This window comes from Myotis daubentonii, chromosome X (genome assembly GCF_963259705.1).
Source record: "Myotis daubentonii chromosome X, mMyoDau2.1, whole genome shotgun sequence".
Lineage (NCBI taxonomy): Eukaryota > Metazoa > Chordata > Mammalia > Chiroptera > Vespertilionidae > Myotis > Myotis daubentonii.
In genome coordinates this window covers 52,432,351-52,452,576 of record NC_081861.1, presented here as the reverse complement: position 1 = coordinate 52,452,576, position 20,226 = coordinate 52,432,351, and the positions used below count along the sequence as shown (strand labels likewise).

The 20,226-nt window shown below is 40.8% G+C and overlaps 1 protein-coding gene across 7 annotated transcripts in view; it reads left to right on the top strand.

The window, feature by feature from the left end:
• The first annotated feature begins 9,647 nt into the window (after positions 1-9,647).
• The window catches only part of MID2 (midline 2), a 122,079-nt gene continuing 111,500 nt past the window's right edge, over positions 9,648-20,226 (top strand). For 3 of the 7 annotated variants that reach the window (XM_059679630.1, XM_059679627.1, XM_059679625.1), the window contains exon 1: positions 9,910-10,384. The gene's annotated coding sequence lies outside the window, so the exon portion shown is untranslated. Of the gene's footprint in view, positions 9,777-9,904; positions 10,385-20,226 lie in introns of those variants that run through there. The other 4 variants (XM_059679632.1, XM_059679631.1, XM_059679629.1 and 1 more) reach the window with 3 other exon arrangements.

Genomic DNA, 20,226 nt, shown 5'->3' with positions numbered 1-20,226 from the left:
ATTAGTACCCACTTTGAGCCAGACACTATTCTAGGTGTTGGAGATACACCACTGATGGAGACAGACAAGGTGTTGCTCTCATGGAATGTACCAGTATATGCTAGCATGTATGTGCACCAGCAGGGCATATAACAAATATATATGGTATATTTAGCTAGATATAAGTGCCCTAAAGGAATGTTATGCTAGAGAATAGTGTGAATGCATTCATTTAGATGGGGTGGTTAGGGAAGGCTTCTGTGAATAAGTGATGTATAATCTGAGGGAGTAATCATCTATGTGAAGAGTGAAAGGACAATCACCCCTACAGAGAGAAGAGGACATGAAAAGTTTCTGAGATTGTGAAGAATTTGTGGTTCAAGTGATATTAGAAGGCCAGTGTGTTTGGATTTCAGTGAGCAAGGAGCAAGTAATCAAGTATAGCAAGAATGAAACAGGATGAGATTGAAGGGGTAAGCAGGGGCCAACCATTGCTAAGTCTTACAGAACAGTTTAAGTAATTTGAATTTTATTTTAATGGCAGTGAGAGGATGGAGTAAAATGATTAGATTTCCATTTTGAAAACTGTTGGGGTCCATCCCCAGCAGGTCCAGGGGTTCCCAACGGTGTGGATGGAGTCGGCGAAAAAGGAATGACACGGAAGCAGCGTTCAGTTCATCAGCATAGCTGGGTTCTCTCTTTATTGTCCTGTTACTTCTGTATTTATACCATTTGATCCTATAAGCATGCCTCTATAATCACATCATAGTATGTTTGTTTTGGGTAACCTTCTACAGTTCCTTGTTTCATTTCCATAGTTTCTTATCTGACCTTTGCCAAAAATCCTGTCTCTATCTAGTTCTGTTGATTTTAATCTTGTCTAGGTTAATCTCTGTGTTCCATTATAAGGGCTATTCCAAGATCACTATTCTACTGCTCTACTGATAAGCTACAAGGAAGTGACTGAAGGAGATTATCCTACCCAGTAAAGGTTATGTCCTCCCAGCCCCGCTTCTTCCCTTCCCTGGGACTGCCCTGTGTTGGCGGGTCTCTAGGGGTATAGGCTTTGGTGCTTTCCCTGGTGGGCAGACCCCTGGGGATGTGGGCCCAGCAAGTCCCAAATTTATTGCCAACAGTCTTAGTCCAAGTTCTTCATAAGTCCTTTCTCGGGGAGGTGGCCCTGGCTAGAACACATAGTGCTAAGAAGGAGAGCAAACATATTAAGAACAGTATGCCAGGTCCCTTGAAACATAAGCTGTGAAGATGTTTCTTCCCTGCAGCAATTGTGTCAAGCAGCAAGGGTGGACCAGCTTCTGGCAAATTCCCCCATTTTTATTTTTTAAATGACAGCGCGTGTAAATCAGTGGCCACCTCTCGGATTGTGTTAAGACTTGGAAGAAGACTTGTTTGTGATTTTGCTAACAAGTCAGTCCAAGGCCTAACCCTATATTGGCTCCCCACAGAAAACAAATAACTCTGGCAGAAGTACTGATTGCAATGGGGATAAAGTAAAAGTGGGGAGACGAAAATAAGACTTGACAGTGGATTATATGTAGCATTCTGGGGAGAGGAAGGTGTCAAGGATGATATCCCAGTGTCCAGTAGAAGCAGTGGATAGAGCCATTTAATGAGATCAGGAGGAGTAGAAACCAAGAGTTCTCTTTTGGTCACACTATCTTAGTGCTGTGTACAAAGGACCCAGTTGAAGATGTTCAACAGTCAGGTGGATATGCAAGTCTGGGCTCAGGGGAGAGGTTTGGACTGGAAAGATAAAATGGGAATTGTATTTAAAACCGTGGGACTGGAGGAAGTCACCTAGGGAGTGAGTGTAGATAGAGAAGCCAAAGACTGAACCTGGGGCACCCCAACCTTGGGAGTTAGAAAGGCAGCAGGAGGAAACAACAGAGCCAGAGGAACAGGCAGTGAGATGGGAGAAAAACCAGGAGGATGTGGTATAACAGCAGCCAGACTCTAAGTGACCTGGTGAGCTGGTTAGGAAGGCATGGCCAACAGGTAGGTTAGGCTTGGATCTGAGGACTAATTAAAACTCTAGGAAAATATTTACCAATGTAATATAAATATCAAACATATACGTTATGTTTATAACAAACATGTATGTAACAGAGCAATTCAGATAAATTATCTATACATATAAAAGCCTAAGCAACCGAATGACTGGTCACTATGATGCACACTGACCACCAGGAGGCAGATGCTCAACGCAGGAGCTGGCCCCTGGTGTTCATTGTGCTTCCATAGCCAACCTCCCACGGCTGGCCAACCTCCCATGGTCCCTCCTCCACAGCCGACCAGCTCTGATTGGCCCTATCAATCGGGACTGGGTAAGATGGTCCTGATGGCCCGATTGCGGACCAGGCAGAGGGACCACACCCGTGCAGGAATTCAAGCACCGGGCCCCTAGTAAAATAAATAAAAGCAATACCAAAATATAGATCAAAGGGAAATAAAAAGTACTAGTACCTAGAGCAGTGATGGCGAACCTATAACACACGTGTCAGAGGTGACACATGAACTAATTTTTTGGTTGATTTTTCTTTGTTAAATGGCATTTAAATATATAAAGTAAATATCAAAAATATAAGTCTTTGTCTTACTATGGTTGCAAATATCAAAAAATTTCTATATGTGACACGGCACCAGAGTTAAGTTAGGGTTTTTCAAAATGCTGACACGCCGAGCTCAAAAGGTTCGCCATCACTGACCTAGAGCATACTATTTCTCCATACTGGGAGCATATTTATTTTGAACCACTGTCTCTTAAGCAGCCCACATGGCCTGTTCAGAACAATATCCCATTGATGAGCCCATGCCAAAAGTACTTCTCAACATCCTATTAAGAACCCCCTGGTTAAAAAAGCCTTCAGGTCAACCTCTGCATTTCAGACAACTAGCTGCTTCTTTTAAGATCCTGTGAAGGATCCCTTCTTCAGATTGAACAATTCTCTTGTGCAATAAAATCTCCCTTCTGTGATTTTTTTCCCCTCTGAAACAGACTGGGCTCTGTGTTTTTCTCTGTAGAAAGTATCTGGAGCCATTCCCCCTCTCCCTCCCCTTTCCTTAGTTGGAAAAAAAAGAGGCCATGAGCTGTCCCTTTCATACCCTAGGACTGTGGTGTAGAGAGCCTGCCTCTGATTAATTCAATTAAACACCTCAAGCTGAAGCTGTCAAACATATTTTTTTTCATGGGTCTGGTTTATTTTGTTAGTAGGATCAACACATGTTATATACAAAGGTAACCATTAAATAATTATAAACAAATAATTTAATCACAGACTCCCAGCCCATTTTGCATCTCCTGCCAGCTACAAAACAATTACTTTCATACATTTTACAGTGATAATTTGCATAGAACCACTGAAAGTGGGGATATGTTCAAAGCAGTTGCTTATGTGATATAATTATCAAAATCTCCCAACCGCCCCATCGCCGCCCACAAACACTATTACCATTTCTATCAGTTAATACATTGAAGGCCTCTGTAAAATTAAAACATTATCTACTAATAGAGAGACAAATTAAGACATTAACATTAAGCTCAAATTAGCTAATCCTTAATCGGTAAGGTCCTTTTTGAAAGGGACCCAGAAATGGTTAAATTTTAAGGAAAGGAAAGGTCTAGAATAGGGGCTGCTGCCTGGGGAGAGAAGTTGGGGATCAGCACTCCATGGAGTGCTCTAGTAATCCAGGGACTTATTTAAAAGCATTGGCACCTCAGGTGGAGGGGATAGTGCTAAAAAAAAAAAAAGGTGAAGGACACATAGTTTTTAAAGGACAATAGAGATTTAATGCAATCCCCATAAAAATCCAATGTCATTTTTTAAAAAATATATTTTATTGATTTTTTACAGAGAGGAAGGGAGAGAGATAGAGAGTTAGAAACATCGATGAGAGAGAAACATCGATCAGCCGCCTCCTGCACACTCCCTACTGGGGATGTGCCCGCAACCAAGGTACATGCCCTTTGACCGGAATCGAACCTGGGACCTTTCAGTCTGCAGGCCGACGCTCTATCCACTGAGCCAAACCGGTTTCAGCTCCAATGTCATTTTTTAAAGAAATAGAACAAGAAGTCATCATATTTTTATGGAACCACAAAAAGACTCTGAATAGCCAAAGCAATCCTGAGAAAAAAGAATGGAGCTTGAGGTATCATGCTACCTGACTTCCAATTATACTACAGAACTATGATAATCAAAACAACATAGTATTGGCAGCGAAACAGATACACAGATCAATGGAACAGAACAAAGAGCCCAGCTATAAAACCGCATGTATATGGACAGATACTTTTCAACAAAGGACCCAGAAACACACAATGGAGTAAAGATAGTCTCTTCAATAAATGGTGCTGGGAAAACTGGAAAACCACATGTAGAAGAATGAAACAGGATTATAGTTTGTCCCTATATACAAAAATTAATTTAAAATGAACTGAAGACCTAAATATAAGACCCAAAACAATAAATTACATAGAAGAAAACATAGTTACCAAACTTACAGACCTTGATTGTAGAGAACATTTTTTGAACTTGACCCCACAGGCAAGGGAACTAAAGGCAAAAATAAATGAAGGGGACTATATCAAACTAAAAAGCTTGTGCACAGCAAAAGAAACTGACAACAAAACAAAGAGGCAGCCAACCAGATGGGAGATGATATTTGCAAACAGTGTAGCTCAGACAAAGGTTTAATTTCCAAAACATATAAAGAACTCATAAAACGCAACACCAAACAAGCAAACAAATAACACAACCAAAAAGTGGGCAAAGGACCTGAAAATGCACCTCTCCCAAGGAGACATATATGAACAACAACTAGATATATGAATAGATGTTCACCCTCAATGGCAATCAGGGAAACGCCAATCAAAACTACAATGAGATACTATCTCACACCTGTAAGAGTGGCTATTATCAAGAAGACAAGCAACAACAAGTGTTGGAAAGGTTGTGGGAAAAGGGAACCCTCATTCACTGCTGGTGGGAATGTAGACTGGTACAACCATTATGGAAAGCCATCTGGTGCTTCCTCAGAAATTTAAGAATAAAGCTACCATATAACCCAGCAATCCCTCTCCTGAGCATATACTCGAAAAACTTGAAATAATGTATTAGCAAAGATATATGCAGCCCTATGTTCATTGCAGTATTATTCATGGTGGCCAAGACATGGAAACAACCAAAGAGTCCTGTGATAAAGGACTGGATAAAGAAGATGTGGTACATATACACAATGGAATACTACTCAGCCATAAGAAAGAATGAAATACTGCCATTTGCAACAACATGGATGGACCTGAGAATATTACGCTAAGTGAAATAAGTCGGTCAGAAAAAGCTAAGAACCATATGATTTCACTCGTATGTGGGATATAAAACTAAAATATGTGGACATAAACAGCAGTGTGGTAGTTGCCAGAGGGAAAGGTATTGGGGGTTAAGGGAGCCCTAATATATGGTGACAGGAGAATATTTGACTTTGGTGGTGGGCACACAGTGCAATATAGATCTTGTAACATAGAAACACACACCTGAAACCTATATGATCATAATAATCAATGTCACCCCAATAAATTTAATTATGAAATTAAATTAAATTAAAGGACAATAAAGGCAATTAAAAGAAAATCTCTAAGTGCCAGTTCTTCCAAGAGCTAGCTAGCTTGGTTCAGGTGTAACTGTGATGAAAATGGTCAGTTCTTAAGAGTTTAGAAAATTCTCCAGTTCTCTGCGGGGATCATATCAAATGAGGTTAAAGAATTCCCAGGAATCAATTCACTCAAATTTGTGGGGTTTTTTTTGAGACATAAATTTTAAAACTTTTTTAAACTATAAAAGAAATTCTCATTATAGAATATCCAAACAGTTATAAAATACATAGAATCAAACCAGAAAGATCCTCTTCAACACCCACTGTAATTCCAGACTCAAACTGTTTACAGTGTGCCTTCCCAATTTTTTTCTATGCATTTACCGGCACACAAATACAAAAATCTTTACCAGTTATGTAAACCTCCTAATTCTTTTATTTTCTTAAAATTTGTTTTATTGTAGAAAAATATGCATACAGTAGCCTCCCCTTATCCATAAGGGATATATTCCAAGACGCCTGAAACTGCAGATAGTACTAAACCCTATATATACTGTGTTTTCTCCTATACATACACACCTATTATAAAGCTTAATTTATATGTTAGGTGCAGTAAGAGATTAACAACAATAACTAGTAATAAAATAGAAAATTATAACAGTATACTATAGTAAATGTTACATGAATGTAGTCTCTCTCTTCTCTCAAAATGTCTTATTGTATTGTACTTAAACTTCTTGTGATAATCTGAGAAGATATAATTCTTATGTGATGAGATTCAGTGAAGTGGAACTTTCCTTTTAATATTTTCAGACCGTGATTGACCTTGGGTAGCTGAAACCATGAAAGCTAAACCATGGACAGGGATGAGGTCTACTCTACCATAACATTTACCATTTTAACCATTTTCCAGTGCACAGTTCAGTGGCATTAAGTACATTCACAGTGTTGTGTGACCATCCCCTCTATTTCCAGAACTTTTAAATTGTTCCAAATAGAAAATCTGTACCCATTAAACAATAAGTCCACATTCTCTTCTTCCTTCAGTCCCTGGTGACATCTATTCTACCTTGTTCCTATGCTCTTCATTCTTTTAAAATTGCTTTTGAAAAGGTAATACAGAGACATTATAAACATTCTAACAATAGGAAAGGGCATATTCAATGTTAAATACTTTTTCCTCTCATGCTTGAACCCCCTGCAACCAGTGTAATCAGTTTCTTGGATATCTTTACTAATGAGTCTATGTATATAGAAGCATAAATGGACATATACCATCCCCCCTTTTTTACAAAGTAGTAGCAAGCCATACACAGCTTGATTTTTTCATTTAACGGTATCTGACATGTATACATATATATATATAATGCATATATAATATGTAATATAATGTGTATGTGTGTGTGTGTGTGTGTATAAATATATATATATATATATATATATACATTAATAAAAGGGTAATATGCTAATTAGACCAGGTCAACTGGACATCTTCTGGTCATCCGGTCCTCTTTCTGGACAAAGTCACAGTGGCGGGGGCCAGAGCAGAGGCGGTTAGAGGTGATCAGGCTGGCAGAGGAGCAGTTAGGGGAGATCAGGCTGGTAGGGGAAAGCAGTTAGGAGTGATCAGGCAGGCAGGCAGAGGCAGTTAGGGGCAATCAGGCAGGCAGGCAGGCAGAGAGGTTAGGGGTGATCAGGTAGGCAGGCAGGTGAGCGGTTAGAAGCCAGCAGTCCCAGATTGCAAGAGGGATGTCCAACTTCCAGTTTAGACCTAAGGGGTCCCAGATTGGAGAGGGTGCAGGCTGGGCTGAGGGATCCTCCTCCGTGCACAAATTTCATGTACTGGGCCTCTAGTATATATATGACATGCATATATTTATAATTCTTCCTCATCCATTCCTCTGTTATGCTAGGATCATCTTATGCCCCATTAAGATTGTAAAAAATAATTTTTATTTTTGCAAGAAATGCATAGCATAAAACTCACCCTCCCAACAATTTAAATTGTACAGTACAATATTGTCAACCACATGCACACTGTTGTGCAACAGATTCCTCAGAACCCTTCCACTAAACCCTGCATGACTGAAACTCTACACCCACAGAAAACAACGCCCTGCCTCTCCTCCCCCTGGACCCTGACAAACACCATTCTACATTCTGTTTTTATGAGTTTGACCACTTTAGATATGTCCTATAAGTAGGATCATGCAGCATTTATCCTTCTGTGACTGGCTTATTTTACTTAGTGTATTATCATCAAGCATCATCCTCATCACATACCACATTTCCCTGTATGTATATGCCAAATTTTGTCTCTCCACTCATCCGTTAGAGGATATTTATGTTGCTTCCAACTTGGCTATTGTGAAAAATGTTGCAATGAACATAGGAGTGCAAATAGCTCTTTGAGAGTCTGCTTTCAATTCTTTCAAATATACTTCTAGAATTGAGACTACTGAATCCTGTTAGTTCTATTTTTAATATTTTGAGGAACCTCTGGATTCCTGAGTTTTTTCCATAGTGGTTGCACCATTGTACATTCCCATCAACAGTTTACAAGGGTTCCAATTTTTCCACATGCTTGCTAACACATTTTATTTTTGTTTTGGTTCACTTCTTAATAATGGCCATTTTGATAGGTGTGAGGTGATTTCTCATTGTGGTTTTGATTTGCATTTTCCTGATGATCAGTGATGTTGAGCATCTTTTCATATGCTTTTTGGTCATTTGTATATCTATGTCTTCTTTGGAGAAATATCTATTCAACTCCATTGCCCATTTGTTAACTGGTTTATTTATTGTTTTGTTATTGGTTTGTAGGAGTTGTTTTTTTTTCTTTATTGAATAAGATATTACAAATGTGTCCATATCCCCCCAATGTCCCCTCATCCCCCCAATAGGAGTTGTTTATATATTCTGGATATTAATGCTTTATCAGATATAAGGCTTGCAAATATTTTCTCTCCATTCTTGCCTTTTTTAGTTTGTTGATTCTTCTGCTGCACATTTTTCGAGTTTGATGTAGTCCTGCCTGTCAATTTTGCTTCCCTTGCCTGTGCTTTTGGTGTGACTCTAACTTTTACTTCTCTTAAGGCCAGACTTTCATCAGGATAGCCTGGTTGTGATTTTTGCCTCCCTTTCCATCTCAGTGTTCTCCAGCACATTGTTTAAAAGGGGTGTTGCCTAATTACTACTGCTTCTCTGGTGCTTCCCAGAGTTACCTTAATTTTTTCTGGGCTTGCTTACATGCACAGTAATGGGAGGTCTATGTGAGAGGGGATGTTTCCTCCCATTTTCTAGCTTCTTTCCCCTTCATCTCCCCATTTCCCACAAGTTTGGAAGTTAATCTCCTCTGGGCCTCCTGTTTCTTCCCTTTGGAATCTTCCTTGTAAGTGGGGAGGTGGTCTCTGAGCCAATGACAGGTCAGCCAAGAGGTACTTCATACCAATAAAGGTTTCTGGGTTCTAGATGAACCAATTAGCTTCTTAGGGACATTGGATACCTAGATAGCTAGCATCTATTCTATTGCCCTCTGTAGTAAGGATTCTTCTGTTTTGTCCATCAAGGATTGGAATGTGCAAATGAAACCCTACTTTTTATTTTAATTTGATGGCTTTAATCCATCCCCACAGTTTTTTTTTTTTTTGTGTGTGTGTGTGTGTGTTTTTTTTTTTTTTTTTTTTTTTTTTTTTTTTTTTTTTTACCATGGCCAATAAAACAGCCATTCTCCCTGTGTAAAAAGAAAGAGGGGTTGGGTTTCCTTCAATTGTCTGCCCTTTTCTGTCTCCTCCACTATTTTTGTTTTACTCTGTTGTTAACTTTGCATAGAGCAGCTTCATAAGAGGACCTGTGCTGTGGACTGGGGCTCTCATCTCATTGGCGCTTGCAAGGACCTTTTCCTTGTTCTAACCTGAGGGTTCCTGGGACCAAGGGGCTGGTGGGTGGAAGAAGAGTTTGGCCATAATCTGCTTTCTGCATTTCACACACATTCTTCGCCCAGTTTCTTTCTCTTTCTCTCTCTCTCTCCTCTCTCCTCGCGCGCGCGCACACACACACACACACACACACACACGCGTGCGCGTGCGCGCGCGCGCGCGCGCGGACACACGCCCGGCTCTGCCCCTCTCGGTGTGTCTTCCTTCAAGATGACAGGGCGCTGGAGAAAAGGCTGCTGGAATCAGCTGGTAGGTACAGCAGTAACCCTAACCCCACCCACCCGCTGCTTTTGCTTGCTCAGGTTTCTTGGGTCACTACTATCCAGGGAGAAAACAAGTAAATGCGCCTCCAGAGGAGGGGTTGGGGGAACTGGGAGCGGAGGGGACGTCGGAAGGTGAGGTTGGGAAGGTGGCCAAGTGCCCCTGCTGCTGGGGCCCTTCCCAGTGCTCCCTCAGGGCCTCAGTCCCAGCCCTGTTTGCCCCCACCCTACCCCCTTTTCGAAGCGATTGCTTTTTTTTTCTCTGCTGCGGCGGAAATGACAGTGTGGTGCTGCCTTGGTGTCATGGTGCTGCCCCTGGATTGAGGTGGTGAAAACTCTTAAGTTTGGCTCCGGAGCATCGCAACCGCCTTGCTGTCCCTGGCGGGGCGCGCAGGAGGGCGGATCCCAGCAGCTGCGCGGCGGCAGCGGCGAAGGCGAAGGCGGGCGGCGGCCTAGAGAGGCGGCGGTAGCGGTGGCGGCGGCGGCCCGGGAGCTCTCGCAGCAGCCAGAGCCAGAGGCATCTCGCGGCGGAAGCAGGCGAGCGCCCTGCGCTCTAGGGCGCGCTCAGGAGATGGCAGGCACGCGGAAACGCTCTGGGTAAAATGCGCCCCTTCTCCACGGTCCTCAGGGGGCCGAGCGCCCCCGCTCGCGCGCCACAGCTCTGGCTGCCTCTCAGGTGTCGCCGGGCCCGGCGCGGGCCAAAGGCTCCCGGGCTCGGCGGGGCTGGGCGATGGGGCCCGCGAGGCTCGAGGCGGCGGCAGGGCGCCGGGCCAGCTCTGGTATCCCTTTGCGCTGTTGGGGCCCGGGTGCTAGTCACTGCTGCCCTCCTGGAACGGAGTTTGCTCTCCGGGGTGCGGGCGGGGGCGGTCCGAGGCCTCCCGCGCAGCCGGCCAGGCCTGGCGCGGTCAGTAAAGCGGCTCCTTCCCACGAGCGCCTTCCCACGCTCCGGTGGCCGGCAGCCTCCTCAGCCTGGCCGGCGCCCCTCGACCGCCAGTCTGCCGGGGGTGGCTGCTGTGGCAGCCAGAGATGCCGTGGACACCCTGCCGGCAAGGAGGCCCAGCGAAACTTAATTTATTTTTTTGCCAGGGGAGCGATCCTCAAGTCTCTGGGCGGTTCCTTATTTCTGGCCTAGCTCTGAGACCAGCTCAGCGGGGGAGAGGGGAAACTTACATATGTACACTCGACAGACTGTGACTGACTCTGGGAGAGATGGTGTTTTTCCATTTCTGGCTTGTAAGAATTAAGTAAATAACTGTGGAGTAAGATTTACAAAAACGTTTTGGTGATGATAAGGTTTAGGTTACTTAGCACTTTGTGTGTAGCACATTATTTCTTGGAGGTTTTCCTCAGAGCAGTAATTTGGAATCCTGGGGTCCTTGTGTTCTTCACTGTTGCTCTCTCACACTTCCCAACCCACCTTCACACTCACCTTCCTTCTTATCACACATCTTCCTTCTTCCACCTTATCACACATCTACCTGCCTACCTAAATCTCCCACCAGAACCTACCCATCCCACACACCCTTCCACCCTGTGTACTCCCAGCTTCCCAGCTATGCAGTCTCTTGCTCCTCAACCAGTTTGCCTTTTTCAGGATTTCTGAGTGTGGGGAATGTGTTGAGTGATGGTTGTGTGTCTCTGAGGAGGAACCCTTATAAAAGAATATATTAGAGACTACGTAAATAGACAAATACTGTGGGAGAGTTGATTCCTCTGATTCCCAGGTTGGGCCATAAGGGCTACCTTTAACCCCATCCTTTTGCCTCCCAGTACTCTAATCAGTTACCTGGTCATGTTCCAATAGAAGGGAAATGCTGAAGAAAGAGAGTCTCTTCCCTACTTCCCACTCTACCCCTAACCCTCACATCCTTCCAACCCTCTCCACTCATCATGCCCTGAGGGGGAACCAGTCTACTATTTTTATATATTCCTGCCCAATCAATTAAGTTAATATACTAGTAGATATATAATGTGAATTATATTTTTCTGATTGTTCCTTACAACTAGATTTATGTGGTTGAAATATGGGTCTAGGGGCCCAGATGATCAGAGAGTTCATCCCAAATCTGATATTGCATTATCTCTATGGCCTTAGGACATTCTTCTGACCTTTCTTTCATAGTTGATGCAGTTGTATAAAAGGCATAATATTGTGTACTAGGTATTGTGAGCTTTCTCTTGGCCTTTGGAAGATGGAAGGGTTCTATACAACCTCAGCATTACACTTTTCAAAGAAAGTGCTTCATTAACCTTTTTGTTGGTATAATAGATTGACTGGGTATAAGTAGGAACCCTAGTTTCTGGAAACCTTAACTTGCCATTATTAGCCCCCCTGGAGCCAAATCTATCACCATACTTCGGCCCTAAGTCTGTTTTTCCCCCCTAATGCACAAACAACTGAATGAAACATACATAAAACTAGATATACAGAGTAATGGTGATTATTTTAAGTAGAGGCTTAAATCATATCTAATGTACTGCAACCTAACAATCTGAGTCAGGCTGATCTGAAAACATAACCTCACCCATTTTTTTTTTTTTTGCCTTTATGGGGGCAGTTAATTTCTGAAAAGTTGCATAAATAATTTTAGGTATGGCTATATAAGCATGATTAGGATCTAGTAGAGTTGAGTCAATAATATTTATTAAGTGCCTACAATGTGAAGAGACCTCTGCTGACTGGGCCGAGGCCCCAGCCTTGGCCTAGTATTTTGGCCTCCTGCTTCTTTGAGGCCTACCTCTTTACTTGCAGCTCCAGGATCAGGACAGGGAGGGGCTGTGAGGGGTAGGGTAGAGGCTATTAAGGGGCAATTGTTTCTCTGGTTTACTTTCCTGACTACTGGACTTCTCATCTTGCATGTTGTGCCTTGCATGGCCACCCCCTGGGAAGTACTGCCACAAATCAGAGTGACTTGATTGCTATACAAACGTATCATCTGAACAGTGCAAACTGATTCAGATGAAGTTGGTTTAGTTAATCCCTTCTCTTTAAGTGCAGGACAACCTGCTCCAACTTGCAGATTCTAAAGCAGTGCCAGTGAGGTCTCATAATTGCATCTAAAAATTGCTCTGGGTAGTCAGCCTATCCAATCCCTCCCCTCTCCTCCCATAAAATCTGCTGACACCATGACAGTTGAGAAGGAAACTGCTGGAGGAGTATGTCTTTACCATTCACCAAACCTCATTGGCTTGGTGAAGAGGTGAGAATGTCTTTTTTTACTATATTCCTTGGCACTCAGGTTCTCTCTTTTCCAACTGGGACACAGCTCCTTAAAAAGCAGGTAAAGACAGGGCTGAGTCACAGAATGTGTCTCAAATGGCTTTTCTAAGAGGTACCTGCTTGGCCTCAGGTGTGTCTGTCACTCAGTCTTTATGGATTTTGGTAACTCCCTAGCTATTAGGCAATGGGATTTGGGTGCTAGTGGAGGCCAGTGGTGCTGCATTTCCATTTAGCACTAAGATTTTGTCTTCTCTGCAAAGGAGAATATGAGGCAGCGTGTTTGCAAAATAACTCCGTACTTAAGCTGAATATCTTGACTTAGAGCCTTGCATCATCAAAATATGACATGTAACATATTGATACTGGACATATGATATATCAGGAAAGCTCACAGTTTTTCACTTTTTGATGATTAAAAGTTTGGGACCAAGGCGTTATTGCACTAAGATCTGTATTTCCAGTCTCTCAAAAAGCATTGAATTAATCACTGAGCAAGGTGGAGAAAAGACTAGAAAAGTGTTTCTCAGCCATTGTATTGAATAATGCTAACAAGTTTCCCTATTAGCTATGAGGCCTTGGGCAAATTCCTTAACTTCTCTGAGCCTCAGATTCCTCACCTATAAATAATAATAGTATCTACCTTTTTTTTCAGCTTGTTGAATTTCTTTATTTTTTTCTTTTTATTGAACTTATTGGAGTGACACTAATTAACAAAATTATACAGGTTTCAGGTGCACAATTCTACAACACATTATCTGTACACTGTATGGTATTTTCTTCACCCTAAATCAAGTCTCCATCCATCACCATTTATCCCACTTATACTCTCCTCTACCTCTTCTCACCCTCTACTCCCTGAGACTAGACATTTATATCCAGTTATCCCCCTGTGCAGGCTGCTAGTCCACTTTTTATTTTTTCTCTTTCCCAAGAATCAACATATATTTCTTTCTTCATTTTTCTTGAAGTAAAAGTCTGTTGAATGTCTTCTGTGAGCACTGGAGGTCTGTGGCTATTTCTACTGTTTGTCGTTTTTCATCTTCCCATTCTCCATGGCCATAGGCAGACACCATCTTTTCAAAAGTCAATCTCCCAGCTTCTTCATTTTCCTTAGAAATCCTATAAGCTTCTAAAACTACCATATGTTTAAAATATGGAAGGTGGAGGGATTTTGAATAATGTGCCAACATCCCACCACTCCCTTCTCCATGTGGGGTTTACCTGAATGCACACTAGGGTGTTGGTTCAACCTAAATGGGTTAGTGAAATAACCTTAGTAAGGCTTGTCCTGCTTGGGTTCCTGTCTCTCTGCAGAGCTCTGACTACCTGACCTTGGGCTTTGTCTCAGCCTCTTTCCTGCAGGTCAGACTCCTATAGTTGATGAACAGAACAGTGTCCCCAGTCTCTGGATCTTCCTCTTACAGAGACCAAATGATCAGATAACAAACTCATTATACAATGTAAAATCCTCCTGTAAAAGAAAATACCATTATTTACAATTTGCTGGGTTAATGTGTGGGCATGGAAGATAATGCTAATGCAGGACAGTGAAATATCTGAATGTATACAGCCCAGAGATAGAAAAATGGTTTATGGTCCAGAATCCTCGATTCTTTTGTCTATAGCCCTTTGTTCAGTGTTGCTAGGATTCATGTGGTTCCTAGGGGAGTAGAAGTTTCATTTCAAATAGGCTTTTGTTCTCTGTCCCTTGTTTCTGTACTGAACTTGGGGTCCTCTCAGCCTAACATTCAATAGCATGCCCTATATACATATATTGCCAATTTCATTCTGTGGAAGTAGAGGTGCCTGTCCATTCAGGTGTGCCACTGCACATTTAAACATTTACAGATATTTCATTGGAAAACAGAGATTGGGAAAACAGCCCTAGAATAGATGGTAAGCTGTACTAGTAGCAGTAGTTAAATTAAATTTATTCTCCATTTGTTCTTGAACCTTGCAATTGCCAATGTGATCTGCATTAAGATAAAGGTATTATGAATTGTACTTAGGATTCCTGAATTATGTGTTACCTTGGCAAATCTGTTTCTCGGTTACTCAGATTATATCTTTTGCAGTTGTAGCAGATTTAGGACTTTTAGTTCTGCTATTGTGATATTCATTTTAATGTCTTTGATGACTATATTATATAAAATAACCAATGATTGGATTTATGAGCTAATTATTGTAAAGACAATATCATTGAATCCACATACTATAAAATATTAAGTAAGCTTTAATAACCTATTAGACGGGAAGTGACTCTGGCACTCTCTGTCAGTTGGTAATCAACTTCCAGTCCTGAGCTCTCTCTGAGCATGATAAAAGCTTAAGAGAAAAGAAGAGAGACAGTTCCTGCCTTAGGGAACTCAAGTCTCACAGGAGAGACATATGAGTATAATGAATATCACAATCAGATGCATAGTCCTCTAGAAAACTTGTGGTGGAGTGTAATGTCCTCTACATGTCAACTATGTGTTTGGGATGAATTTTCAAAGGAGACTTGGCTTGGGGTGGTGAACACCTAATACAATATACTGATTATATATTATAGAATTGTGCATCTGAAACCTACATAATTATATTAACCAATGTCACCCCATTTCTATATAATAAAAGCCTAATATGCAAATTGACCAAATGGCAGAATAACCGGTGGCTATGACACACACTGACCACTAGGGGGCAGACGCTCAACACAGGAGCTGTCCCCAGCCTGCAGGCCCCAGGCCAGCCAAGGCCAGTGCCAGCAGGCCCCCTCCCCCACCCCGATCACCCTGCAGAGGGAGGCAACTGGTGGCGATGGCAGGGGGCAGGGTCAGTGAGCAGGTGGCACCAGACTGGTCAAGGCAGGTGCCAGTGGGGGCCCTCTGATCACCCCACTGGTTGCCCCACAGATTGGTCCTGATCGCTGGCCAGGTCTAGAGACCCTACCCATGCACAAATTTCATGCACCAGGCCTGTAGTAAATTCAATAAAAAAGAAAGTAAAATAAAATCAATGGTAGGACATTTATATTTATTCTAAATGGTAACGAAATTTGTTTTTTCAAATAATAAAAATTACTGTTTTCCTTAATAATGCATTTCATATCTGTCATCTGTGAATGTATGATGAGACTATATTTTATAAGCAAATTAATTATTTTATTCTCATCTGATCCTCACAAGAGCTTGTGAAATGGGTAGGGCAGGTAGTTGTGATTTGACAGGTGAGGAGGCTATGACCGAAAGAGTTTAAATGTCTTACCTAGAATCACTCAGCTAATTCATCTTAGAGTCAGTACTACAACCAGGCTTTATTATGAGGATCAAATGAGATAATCGCTTTGGAACTATTTGAAAAGTATAAAATGGTACACAGATGTAAGATGATTCTTACTGTTATTTATGCTTACTGATCATCTAGCCTCTTTTTGAGGGGTTTCTATTTTCAGTCTTTATCCTTTTCGGATGAAAATTCTATGTATTGGTTGCCTTTTATGTTCCCAAATGATCTTGTTTGAGTTTCGAGAGTTTTTTCTCCCTGTTAATAGTATTCTAGGATTTTGTCTTCTTTTTCAGTTCCAAAAGGTGTTCTCACTCATTTATACTCCTATGTAACTCCCCTCCCCTTTATTTGTCTTCTGGAACACCCATTATATCTTTCTTGAGGTACATACAGCAGACAAAGCCAGCCACTGCCCTTCGTCACCTTGGCTTTAGCCAAAAAAAGAAAAAAAAGAAAAAAAAATGCATTCTGTTTATTTCAGTTTCTTTCATGATGATGTCCATTGTTTGTCAGCCTTTCTAGTCACACTAATAAATAAGAGTTGAATTTTGAGGGGCCAGTTTTCAATAATCCAAGGTGTCTTTTCTATGTGATACAGATAGCAAGATCTCTGTAATGAAAGGATGTCAGACCTGGAAAGCATCTTAAAGAGATCATCTGGTGATTCTAGCCCAACTTTAATGACATTTTACAGTTAAGGAAACATAAGACTTAGCCTGATGTTATTTGATCATTCCTGAAGACAAGGAGACAGTTTCTAGCATTTTTATCTTTTGTATTTTTGTTTGTTTTTCTTTATTGATTAAGGTATTACATATGTGTCCTTACCCCTCATTGCCCCCCACCCCCCACTCATGCCCTCACCCCCCTGGTATCTGTCCATTGGTTAGGCTTATATGCATGCATACAAGTCCTTTGGTTGATCTCTCCCCCTTACCCCCACCCTCCCCTACCTTCCCTCTGAGGTTTGACGGTCTGATCAATGCTTCTCTGTCTCTGGATCTGTTTTTGTTCATCACTTTATGTTGTTCATTATGTTCCATAAATGAGTGAGATCATGTGATATTTATCTTTCTCTGACTGGCTTATTTCGCTTAGCATAATGCTCTCCAGTTCCATCCATGCTGTTGCAAATGGTAAGAATTCCTTCTTTTTTTACTGCAGCGTAGTATTCCATTGTGTAGATGTGCTTAAGGAAGAGTTCATAGGACATTAATGTTAATATCCTAAAGAATCTTTATTTTATATCAATTTGTGTGTATATTTTTTGTTAATCCTCACCTGAGGATATTTTTTCCCATTGATTTTTAGAGAGAATGGAAGGGAGGGGGAGAGACACATAGATAGAAACATCAATGTGAGAGAGACACATTGACTGGTTGCCTCCCACTGTGCCCGACCAGGCAACCAGGTAAATGCCTTTGACCCAATTGAAGCCGAGACCCTTCAGTCTGCAGGTCTATGCTGTAATCACTGAGAAAGACTGGCAAGGGCTATATTATTTTGTTTCTTAAACAAATCTTACAACTCAGCCCAGTCCTCATTCTACAGCCCAGAGGTCAGACTTGGTTTCATATTCATGGCTTTTCTCTGAAGAAGGGTAAACCATGGCTCCTCAGGGAGGTAGTGAAAGCCTAGAGCCATGCTCTGTAGATTACGAGTTCTCTTTCTGATCAAAGTTAACTACTAGTAAATGCTGGATTTGAAGGGTGATGCTGAAATCAGTCTTTTCATTTTGTAATGTAGAATGTATTATTTTTATCTCAATCGCCTGCTTTTAAACTCCTCTTTTCTATTTCTACCTACTCACACAGCTTTATACCTTCTTATAGTTTATTCTCATCAACTTTTTTTTTTCAGGGTGAAGATAAGCCATGGATAAACAATTTCATAATAGAGCAAGGGCAAATACATGAACATACTTATTTAATGAGCGGAATCAACTAAATTATATGGAGGGCAACAAATAAGTGTATGTTGACGTGGGCATTTGTTTTTTATCATGGCAATTGTTCTGCTCTCCCAGACATTTTATCAATGCATTTTTATGACAAACCATTGTGTTTTCTGGAAAATGCTTCATGATTACCTGTCATTGCATCACACTATCAGGTTCACATCCTGTCTTTATTCTTAGCAAACTCTAATTCTGCATAAGTTGGTGATTCACAAATTTTTAAAGTTGCAACACTCTGCTACTGTTTTATTTTTGTCATACCATACCCCCATACTTCCTAAAAGTATTTTGTGATATAGGAGTCAAATATTTTTAGGAGTTTTATATTTTTTAAATTAATACAATTGGGAACTGAGAATTTTATAACACCCTTTGATCATTAAAGATATCCCAGGATATTACAAAACCTAGACAGGGATTCACTTACCTAGGAAAACAATTGAAAGGAGAAAGCAATCCAAGAGAGTTTAGAAATACTACATAATTACATAGTTGACAGTATATTATAGTGGTTAACTGTTCATACTCTGAGTCAGACTTGTGTTTGAAACTTTTAAAAGTTGAGATATAATTCACTATCATAATATTCACCATTTTAATGTGTACAATTCATTGGTCTTTAGTATATTCACAAAGTTATGCAATTATCACCACTAATTTCTGAACATTTTCATCATCCCCAAAAGAAACCTCATACCAATTATCAGTAACTCTATCTCACCAACCCCCAAGCCTTTGGCAACCACTAATCTATTTTCTGTTCCTATGGATTTGCCTATTCTGGATATCTCATATGAATGGAATCAGAATTTGAGGCCCTTTGTGACTGTATTCTTTCAGTTAGAATAATGTTCTCAAAATTCATCCATTTAGTAGCACATATCAATACTGCATTCCTTTTCCTTGCTGAATACTATTTTATTATATGATATACCACATTTGTTTATCCATTCATCACTTGATGGATATTTGGGTTGTTTCCATCATTTGGATATTATAAATAACTAGAGGCCTGATGCACGAAATTCATACAAGGGGCTCAGCCCTTGCAGCCCCGGCTTCATCTGGAAGGACATCTGGAAGGTCGTTCAGCTGTCTGGTCTAATTAGCAAATTATGCTTTTATTATTATAGATGCTGCAGTAAACATTGTGTACCGGTTTTTGAGTATGTCTTCAATTTTTCTGGATCATATAGTAACTTTACATTTAACCTGTTGAGGAACTGCCAAACTATTTGTCAAAGCAGCTGGATCATTTTACATTCTCATCAACAGTGTATGAGGGTTCCATTTTCCCCACATCCTGGTTGACATTTGCTATATTTTAAAACTTATAGCTATCCTAGTGGGTGTGAAGTAGTATAATAGCCATCTTAGTGAGTATGAAGTGGTATCTCAATGTGGTTTTGATTTGTATTTCCCTAATAGCTAATGATGTTTAGTATCTTTTCATATCCCTATTGATCATTTTTATATCTTGTTTTAAGGAATGTCTATTCAAATCCTTGTCCATTTTAATTTTTTTGTCTTTTTATTGTTGAGTTGTAAGAGTTATGTATATTTCTAGATACTAGACCTACAGTACATATATGAGCTGCAAATGCTTTTTTCTCATTATGTGAGTTGTCTTTTAACTTTCTTGATGGTATCATTTATAGCACAGAAATCTTTAATTTTGAAGTCTGATTTATCTTTTTTTCCCTTTAGTTGTTTGTGCAGTTGGTGTCATCTAAGAAACCCTTGCCTAACCTAAGTTCATGAAGATTTATACCTATGTTTCCTTCCAAGAGTTTTATAGTTTCTGCAATTATATTTAGATTTTTTACCTATTTAGAATTAACTTTTATGTATGGGGTGAGGTAGGGCTCCAACTTTATTCTTTTGCATGTGGATATCCATTTGTGCCAGCATCATTTTTAAAAAAAGATTATTATTTTCCCCATTGAATGGCTTTAGAACTCTTGTCAAAAGTCAAATTGACCATAAATATATGAG